Source organism: Equus przewalskii, chromosome 21 (genome assembly GCF_037783145.1).
Source record: "Equus przewalskii isolate Varuska chromosome 21, EquPr2, whole genome shotgun sequence".
Lineage (NCBI taxonomy): Eukaryota > Metazoa > Chordata > Mammalia > Perissodactyla > Equidae > Equus > Equus przewalskii.
The window spans coordinates 38,008,577-38,018,015 of NC_091851.1; the positions used below are offsets into that span (position 1 = coordinate 38,008,577).

Consider the following 9,439-nt stretch of genomic DNA (forward strand, 5'->3'; position numbering starts at 1 on the left):
TTCTTAGTAAATCCATATATGCCTGAATATAAGGAAATCGTTCATTTTTCTAATAAGGAAATTGAAAAACGTTTTTGGCCAAATTGAATGTAAGAGCTTTCTTTGCACCATTGCAGATGAAATACTCAAGTGTATACTTATTTTTAATTACTTATACGTTTAGAACAAATGTAGAAATACTGCTTTCGTCTAGTCATACATTTCGAAGAACAGCTGCCTCTTAATGATGTTGGGATTCGAGAAGCAACGTGTGCCAAACCCTGGCACAGTGCCTGCCGCATTGTGGGTACTCGCTGTGGTGTTCAGCCACTGGGCTCATCTTCTGGGCTTCTCCATTCCGATCCTGATCTCAACCATGGGAACGTTAAACTTAATGTGGCCAAGACTGAGCCCTGCATCTCCACTTTGCTCTACCCATGCCTCGCCCTCTTCTGAATTGTTCCCTCATGCTGTGGACAGCACCAGTAACTACCCGAGCTGGGAACCCACCTGTCCTCTTCCCCCCCATTTATACAGGTCACCTTTGCCTAAGCGTCAGTTAAGTCCTGGACTTGGGTTACACGTCAGGAAGTTGAAATTTGTGTTTCCTTAAGGTCTAACATTGCCCTCAGGGGCTGTCTTTGAAATCCCTTGTCATCCAAAACAGGGCAAGAAAAGGACATTTGAACTGAGACCTGAATGAAATGAGAGGACAAGCCTGCTGACCATGTTGGGGAAGAGCATTCCCTGCATAGGAACCAAGTTCAGGCGCTAAGGTGGGAGCCCGTGTGTTACACTTAGGGCACTGCAGTGCTGGGGAGGCCCGGGAGCAGGACCGAAGGAGATGGAGTGCCAGCGAGGGGTGTGGAGGGCAGACCCTGCAGCCTCGGAGGGCATGGCCTGGACTTGGGCTTTTCTCTAGGGGAAGCGGGAGCATGGAGCGTTCTGAGTGCCATGATCCGGCTTAGGTTTAAATAGGATCCTTGTGGCTAGACGTGGAGAAGGAACTGTAGGGGGAAAGAGTGGGAGCAGAGACCAGAGGCGGCTGCAGGAAATCAGGCGAGAGAGTGCCGGGCTGAGACCGGGAGCAGCAGGGCGGGTGCTGAAGCGGTCTGATTCCGTCTCAGGTATTTTTTTAAAGGTGAGGTGTGAAAACAAGAAGAGCCAAGAACGGCACCAAGGTTTGGGGCCTGGATGGGCGAGTGGATGGAGGTGTCTTTCTGAACTGGAGGAAGACTCCAAGAGGAGCAGATGCGGGGATCAGGGATGTTTTAGGAATGGGTGCTTTGAGCTTGGGATGAGCCTTGAGTTCCAGCGTCAGATCCAGAAAGTGCCAGCTGTCAAGCAGCTCGGGGAGAGAGAATAGGATGTGCCTGGAACAGCGGTTCAATAAAACTCACTCTGAGGACGCCACATACTCTTGTCAAATTTTGAAATGTATGACTAGACAAAATATTTCTACATTTGTTTTAAATATATAAGTAAGTAAAAATAAGTAGACATTTGAGTATTTCATCTGCAATGGTAAAAGCTCTCAATTCACTTTGGCCAAAAACCTTTTTTAATTACCTTGTCAGAAAAATGGACAACTTCCTTATATTCAGGCGTATGTGGTATTTACTAATCATGTGTTATGTGCCAGAACTGTGCTTGGCACTAGGGAGTCCCACATTAATCACATATTTAGTTATAAACCAATAAGTGTTCATACTAAGGGATTAATAAAGGTGGCTATTTAATAAAGAGTAAATGCCTCCTACTTTATATGGAAGCCAGAAGCCCAAAGGCTTACGGTGGCATCTAGACCTTTTGTCCTTTCGCCGTCTGTGCCTTGCCCCTCCCTCTCCTGCGACTTTACTGTCGCCTGCTCCTGGCTCTTCCTGAACCGCGTTGGAGCCAGAGCAGCTGCTCCCACCTGTACCTACTGGCCTGTAGCTCTCCTCCATGTTCATAGCCGGACATCTTAAGCTAATTGTCCTCGCACACTGCCTCAATTTCTCTTCGTTCCCAATTTTACTCCTCAAACTGCTCCAGCCTGCCCTCTGCACCCTCCCCCTCAGCACTGAAACTGAGCTCGTCACTAAAGACAAGACAGGCGTGTCTCTAAACCCAGCAGCTCCATCTTCAACATATTTAGTGCTTTTCACCCCTCCCTCCTTTGAGGAGCAGTTGCTTCTGTTGGCTTTTCTATTACGACACCATCCTGGTTTCTCTTCCCATTTCTCTACCATATTCCTGTTGCATTTCCTTGGCAGCTGCCACCTCCTCGTTCCCTTCCCGCAGCTGTTGGAATTCTTCAAGGTTCTGCCCTAGGCTCCTCCTGCTCACCCTACAACCCTCTCCCTGGGCAGACTCAGCCACTCATCGTTCTTCCTTGGCTTTCATTACCATCTGTGTGCCGATGGGCCCAGGTCCTCAGTTCTAGACCAGACAGCTCTCTGGAACTCCCGGCCCATGGAGCCAGCTTCCTCATAGACCTGTCCACCGCACGACTGAAAGCCATTGTAAGTTCTGCATGGCTCAAACTGAACTCCTCTTACTACCCATACCTTGTACTCGCTTCTTTTGCCCCCCAGGTAGTACCACCATCCTTCCAGTTGCTCAAGAATTCACCTGACATCATCTTTAACTCCTTTGTCCACCTCAACACCCATATGACCAAATTGTATTAATTTTAGCCCCGATATGACACATTTGTGTTTTCTCACCATCCCACCACCACCAGCATCTCAAAACCCACCATGGTCTCAGCTGAATTATTGCCGCAACTTTCCTTCTGGCCTCTCTCCAGGGCTTTGTAGCCAACGTCCAGTCTACCTTCCACTGAACAGCCAGAAGGATCATACCCTTTAAAACCTTTCAAAGGCTCCAGTTCCCCTCATGTAAACTCACAGCGCCTTGCCGTGGCCCAGTGTGCCCTGCCCACTGCTGCCTCCCCACCTGCCCTCCTAACACTCGCTTCTGCACTGAGCTCCAAGCTCACGTGACTTCTTTCTGCACCTCGAGTGGGTCATGTCCCCCACTGTCCCTCTGAAATATCTAGTGCCCCCTACTCCCTGTCTTTGCCTCCCAATTTGGATGTCTAGATGGAATTTCGTGTCTGATGTTCCTGTAGAAACTTCTAGTACTGATCAGGGCATTTGTTAAACTCATAGATAAATACCCCTACTAGACTATAAGTTCCCTGAGGTCAGGATTCTTATCTTGTTTACATCTGTAACCACATTGCCCAATATTCTAGTTGCCAGACAAAATACAGGACACCCAGTTATAGTGAATTTCAAAGAACAAATAACTTTTTAGTATAAATATGTACCAAATATTGCATGAGAGTGTAATTTGCCCAAGTCAGGAAGTGAATGCCAGGAATAGTCATACAAGAAATTTTTTGTCTTTTGAGGCCAGCCCCGTGGGGTATTGGTTGACTTCAGCATGCTCTGTTTCAGCAGCCCAGTTTGCAGGTTCGGATCCCGGGCACAGACCTACACCACTCAGCCATACTGTAGCGGCAACCCACATACAAAGTAGAGGAAGGTTGGCACAGAGGTTAGCTCAGGACTAGTCTTCCTCAAGCAAAAAACGAGGAAGACTAGCAACAGATATTAGCTCAGGGCCAATCTTCCTCAGCAAAAAGGAAAAAAAGTCTTTGTTGACATTTACATGTAACTGGGAGTCTTGTATTTTTATTGGTTAAGTTGGGAAACCCTGCTCAATATGTACTAGCAGAATACACGTTCTGAACATCGGCTATGTACCAGGCAACTCACACCTTCTGCTTAAATTATTATTTGTGCAGTTACTTGTTTTAATGTTTCTCTCCCATGCTCTTAAGGGCAAAGATTATGCCTGTTTTGTGCACCACTGCCCTCCATACTTTACCCCACGTAGACTCAATAGATATTCCTAGAATTGAAAGGGAACTGAAAGGGGCCCTTTTACAATGGTGCTGCCTTTCCGTGGCAATCTCCAGCTGGAATCAGGGGCCTGCACAGTGATAAGGAAACCTGAAGGGGGCGGTGTCTCCTCAGGCTCCGGCTGCCTGCTGTCCATCACTACTCCTGACGCTCAGGCGGGTCCTCAAACTCCAAGCCTGGGAGGTGGGGCTTGCCCGACAGAGGGGCAAGACTCAGGCAGGCAGGCGAGATGCCAGGTGGGCACTTGACCCGCCCAGGCCCTCGACGAGGCCTCTGGGTGCTCTTGCCTTCATTCCTCTCTTGTCCTCTGGCCTTCTACGGTGTCTGCTGAATGTCCCGTGTGAGGCTCAGGTGACAAGGATGACAAGAATGACACGGATGGTGATCATTCTCCTCCCCGGTTCCTCACACAGTCTCTGCCCTCAAACAGTCTTGGTTCAGTCCTCCGTCCTGTAGCTCCTGAGAGGAGATCAAAGCAGGCATTCAGGTTACTCCGGGAAAAGTCCATCTCATTGAATCCTCTTAACCAGCCCTCGGGAGGGGCACCAGTGGCATTCCCTTACACAGATGAGGGAGTGGAGGCCAGAGAGGGTGAGAAATTTGTCCAAGCCATAGAGGTGTGATTAGACACACCCCATCCAGCTGGTCCCCAGCGCACTGCACAGTCCCCTATTCCCAGCATCCACACTGCTGTGTGACCTTGGACAAGTTATTCTCATTTCTGTGCCTTGGTTTGCTCATCTGTAAAATGGGTTTAATAAAAGTGTCTTCCTCATAGAGTTGTAGGAATCTAGTGAAACGATGCATGTAAAGAATGGCCTGGCACAAAATAAGTGCTTCATAAATGTGAGCTACCAATGTCACTACTGTGTTTCTCATGTGATCCTGAGCCGCCCACTTCCCGGCCTCACCCACGCAGCCAGCAGCGCGATGTTTGATGACTACACACTGCTGTTAAGTCAGCTGTTTCCCAAACTCGGCCTGAAGATGTGAATTACCTGGAGGCACTTGCTACAAAATCGATTCTCGGGCGCCTCCCTGGAGATTCTGATTGGTAGGTGAGGGTGGGGCCTGGGAATCTGTATCTTTTTAATAGCCTCAGGTAAAATGCATCCTTAGGCTAGTTTAGGAAATCCTTGTTTAAGGTAAGACGGTGGGAGTTACAAAGCACCTGTCTTAGCTGGGGCGGGGCAGCCACTCGGCTGACAGTTGGAGGCAGGTGCACAAGCTCAGTCCTTGCAGGTCGCCAGACTAGTGATGCCTTCTCTGGCTATAGAAGTCATCTAGACTATTTGGTCTCAGGTAACCTCCCCACAAACTATCTACGAAGGGAAAATTAGTAACTTTGTAGTGGAGAAACCTAGCAGACACCTTCCCCAAGTGACCAAAGTCAGTGTCACTGAGAATGGGGCAAACCGTGAGTGACTGGGGACGCACTGAGGGTGCAGCAGCACTTCGGTTCCCGGCAGAAAGATGTCTCCCCTGAGTCCAGTCATAAGGGGACCTCAGGCAGGTCACCCAGATTGAGGGACGTCGACAGAACAGCCCAGACTCCTCCAAAATGTCAAGGTCAGATTGAAGGAGACTGCAGAGGCATGACAACTGACCACAAGGCTGCGGATCCCGCACTGGATCCTTGAGGGGCGGGGCGCTGCCGTAAAGGATGTTTTTGGGCCAGATGCTAATATTTGCATATGGGCTGGAATTGGCCATAGTGTTTCATCACAGTTGGAGTTCCTGATTCTGACAGTTACACCACAGTTACGTATGAGGATGTCCTCGTTCTTAGAAGACATGCATGAAAGAGGCTGAAAGTAAAGGACACCTTGTCTCCAATTTACTCTCAAATGGTTCAGAAAAAAATAGTGTATGCCTGTTTATAAATATAGACAGATAGGATAAAGCAAATAGGCACCATCTGAACAATTATAATGCTTATTGCTTAAAAAAAAAAAAGGGGGGGGGGCTCGCCCCGTGGCCGAGTGGTTAAGTTCGTGCGCTCCGCTGCAGGCGGCCCAGTGTTTCGTTGGTTCGAATCCTGGGCGCAGACATGGCACTGCTCATCAAACCATGCTGAGGCAGCGTCCCACATGCCACAACTAGAAGGACCCACAACTAAGAATATACAACTATGTACTGGGGGGCTTTGGGGAGAAAAGGAAAAAAAATCTTAAAAAAATAAAAAAATAAAAAATAAATAAAATAAGGGCAGAAAAATATGAAGAAGAAAGGGGAAGCCAGTCCTCTTCCCACCTCACAGCCTGATGACCATTTCTGTCAACAGTGGATACTCACACGTCCTCAGGTTGCCATATTTTTGGTTGAAACTTAAAAGGGGAAACACTTTCCTTCCTATCTGTAACCTGCGTCTTTCACTCCATGACATATCCATCAACATCTTTCCATGTCAATACGATGTTATTTTTAACAGCTGCGTGATGCTCCGGCTGAGGATGGACTGTACTGTATTTATCATTGGGTGTTCAGGTTGTTTCCAGTTCGACTCTGTTATAGACAGTGCCAGAGTGAGCATCTTACAGATACATCTTTGCCTGCTTATCTGAGTATTTTATATGCAGAGCTGCTGGGTCAAATGGAGAGAAGTTGGGAGACAAATAGGAAGAAAGACTGAGACAGACAGGCAGAGTCTGGGGGGACAGACATACCCAAGGAGAGACAGTAAGAGAGAGAGTCAGAAAGATACGCAGAGAGACAGAATGAGGGAAAGAGGTGGAGAGAGACAAGGAGAGCAGGGGGAGGGAGAGCGAGGGAGAGACAAGCTTGCTGCTCTCCAGGGAGACGTGGAGGGAACTTGTCTGAGGGCCCAGCAGCCTGCCAGGGAATCCAAGCCAAGAAGTGACTAAGCAACTTTGAGGAACACACCCTACAGATAGAATTGTGGATGAGGTCAGAGTCCAGTGCAAGGATTTTCATGGCACTATTGTTCCTGAAAAGCAAAAGATGAGAAGCAACCTAATTGCCCATCAACAGGGGACTGGGTGTAGATTGTGCTGCAGATGCCGATAGGAGCCCATCTCCCAGCAGGGCTGCAGAGTCAGCACATGGAAGCGCAGGAGGCCCAGTGACACCGGAACTTCTGTTAAAGTCAAGTCTGCCCCATGCGTTGTTAGACTAAATGCTTATTTGGCGTTTATCTGAACTTCCAATTTAATTGGGCATCTGTATTTTATCCGGCAAGCCTATCTCCAAGATGAGTGAGAACAGCATAGAGGACGTGTGTGTGTCCATGTGCCCACGAGGAGGGCTTCTGAGGTGGCTCTCGAGGCTCCAGCTCCTGACCTGGGTGGTGGTTGTAGCTGAGAGGAAGGGACTTACAGGGTCACACAACACGGGGGTAGGGCTAGGCTGGACCCCAGCTTTGTGCTCTGTGGCAATTTGTGTATATGTCTTAAAAGTGTTAATGTGTTAAATAAAAATATTTAAAAAAACAGACACGATTTTCTAAACTCTGTTTGAACTTTTCTGATGTAGAAACACACTGATAGCCTCAAAAATTCTGAGGGGCCTGGGGCTCTCAGTCCGGAGCCTCCGCCTTCCTGAACTGCTTTCACATCCTGGACACTCATCTGCCCCTGGGTGTCTTAATCCTGGTGGTCGCTGCCACCTCGAATGTCCTCTCCCTTCCTTTCTCCTCCCACCTGCCGGTCCTTGTGACCTCAGCCTGGACTCACCCTGGGTCCCTCGGGGCTAGTGAGTTGCCTGTTACGGCTCCTCCTCCCTCACCTGTGGGCTCCACGGGCGTAGGGACCCTGTCTGTGCCCGTGGCTTATCACAGTATCCTGGCCCACCAGGCCAGGTACTATCCACCGCTCACTTGCTGTGACGTGGACCTGTTAGTACCTCACCTGTCTGTCTGAGCCTCAGTTTCTTTATCTGTAAAATGGGGCGGATAACCTTGCCTGCCACTTGGGGCTTGCTGTAGGGATCAAATGGGCCAATGTGACAGAGACAGGAAAGGGAGATGACATTAGCATCTCTGCGCTGATGTCTGAACTAAGGCCAGCTCCAGGAGATCTGGGGAAGGACATTCTGGGCGGAGGGAGCAGCAAAGACAAAGGCCCTTCTGTGGGAAGAGCCCGCATGAAAAACTGAAGAGCAGGGCTGGAGGGGAGGTGCATGGGAGAGGGTGGGAGGAGATAAGCCCCAGGTTAGGTAGCATCCTGTGGGCCACCAGCAGGGTCTGGATTTTCTTGGGAGTCTGAAACTAAGAGTTACCTTTGACCTAGAAAGCAGTTTGTTCTCACCTTCCCCTCCTTGGCAATATCTCCCACCCTCAGGGGTTCAGAGAAGCACAAAGGTCTCGAGGTGTGAAAGGTTGGGTGCAGGTGGGAGGGAGACGAGACCCCTGGGGCTTTTCCTGGAGACAGGTTCAGCCTTCTACCAGGAAGGAGCAGATAACGGCACTATCACTCCAGTTGAGGGCGAGGCTGCCTGGAGAATTAGTGCGTGAGATAGTCTGAGAGAGAGTACGTGCTGGGGAAGATGCACTCTGCACTGCATCAAGATCCCAAGGACCTGTCTCAAGCCAGGAGCGCAGGAGTGGGCCCCCAAGTGTAATGCTGGCCCGGCGGGTGGCAGGTGCGGCGCGGCATGGCTTCTGGGCCCCCTCAGCCCACTCACACCCACTAATCACCCTCAAGGCCTGGACAGCTGCCTTTTCACCCCCTGATCACCTTGCCCCCTCAGTCCGCGATAAACTGGGATCGCTGGGATCGCTCGTCATCCTACTTCCTACCCCCGTTGCACAGAGGAAGAAGCCGAGCCTCAGAGGCAGTCAATATCTGCCTTGGTTTTGTGGTTGGGTTTTTTCATGAAAAAGCATTTTATTTGAAACAGTGACACACGCATCTGAAATAAGACAGTCATATCCTTCAAGTTTGGAGAAAGTCTCCTTCCCATCCCTGTCTGCTCCCTTCAGAAGTTACCAGATTCTTGGGTCTCCTTTCACAGTCTGGGCCCACATAGAGGATATTGTTTTATTTACTTACTTCTGCACAAAAGGCAGCCTATTAGATATGCTGTTCACCTGAATTTTTTTGTCTTAACAGCCTATCAATTCATTCTGCTAATATTTGTTGAGCACCTGCTAGAGATCAGGCCCATTCTGGGTGCTTAGGTCACAGCGGTGAGCACGACAGACGGTTCCCGCCCGGGTGCAGCTGTCTAGAGCAGAGAGTGAACGTTCAGCTTCACTCAACAGGGCCTCAATAGCCAGGATATCATGTAGGTTCTCATAGAGCAAGAGAAAACAAATTTCTGCAAGTGTTTGGTTAACAAAATTCAAAATATAATAATATTTAAATACAATTTTTTCGTTAAGACAAGTCTATGAATGAGAAGAAGGGAATTCTCTTTTGAAGATTAATATTTCACTCTGAGATTCCAAGTCAGTGTTCCTTACCCTCAAGTCAATTGCAAATGCTCGTCTGTAAACGCCGTTCTCGGCTCGAGGGCCGTGTAAAACAGACCTCAGATTGGCCTGGGCCCACGGCTACAGTTTGCCAGCCTCTGGTCTGAAGGGCAGT

General features: G+C 49.1%; 1 long non-coding RNA gene across 1 annotated transcript; it reads left to right on the top strand.

Annotated features, from left to right (window-relative positions):
- Positions 1 to 628: 628 nt before the first annotated feature.
- LOC139078266 (uncharacterized) lies at positions 629 to 1,722 on the top strand. Its single transcript, XR_011531147.1, has 2 exons — positions 629 to 755; positions 1,107 to 1,722. It is a non-coding gene; the product is annotated as an uncharacterized lncRNA (long non-coding RNA).
- The last annotated feature ends 7,717 nt before the right edge of the window (positions 1,723 to 9,439 follow it).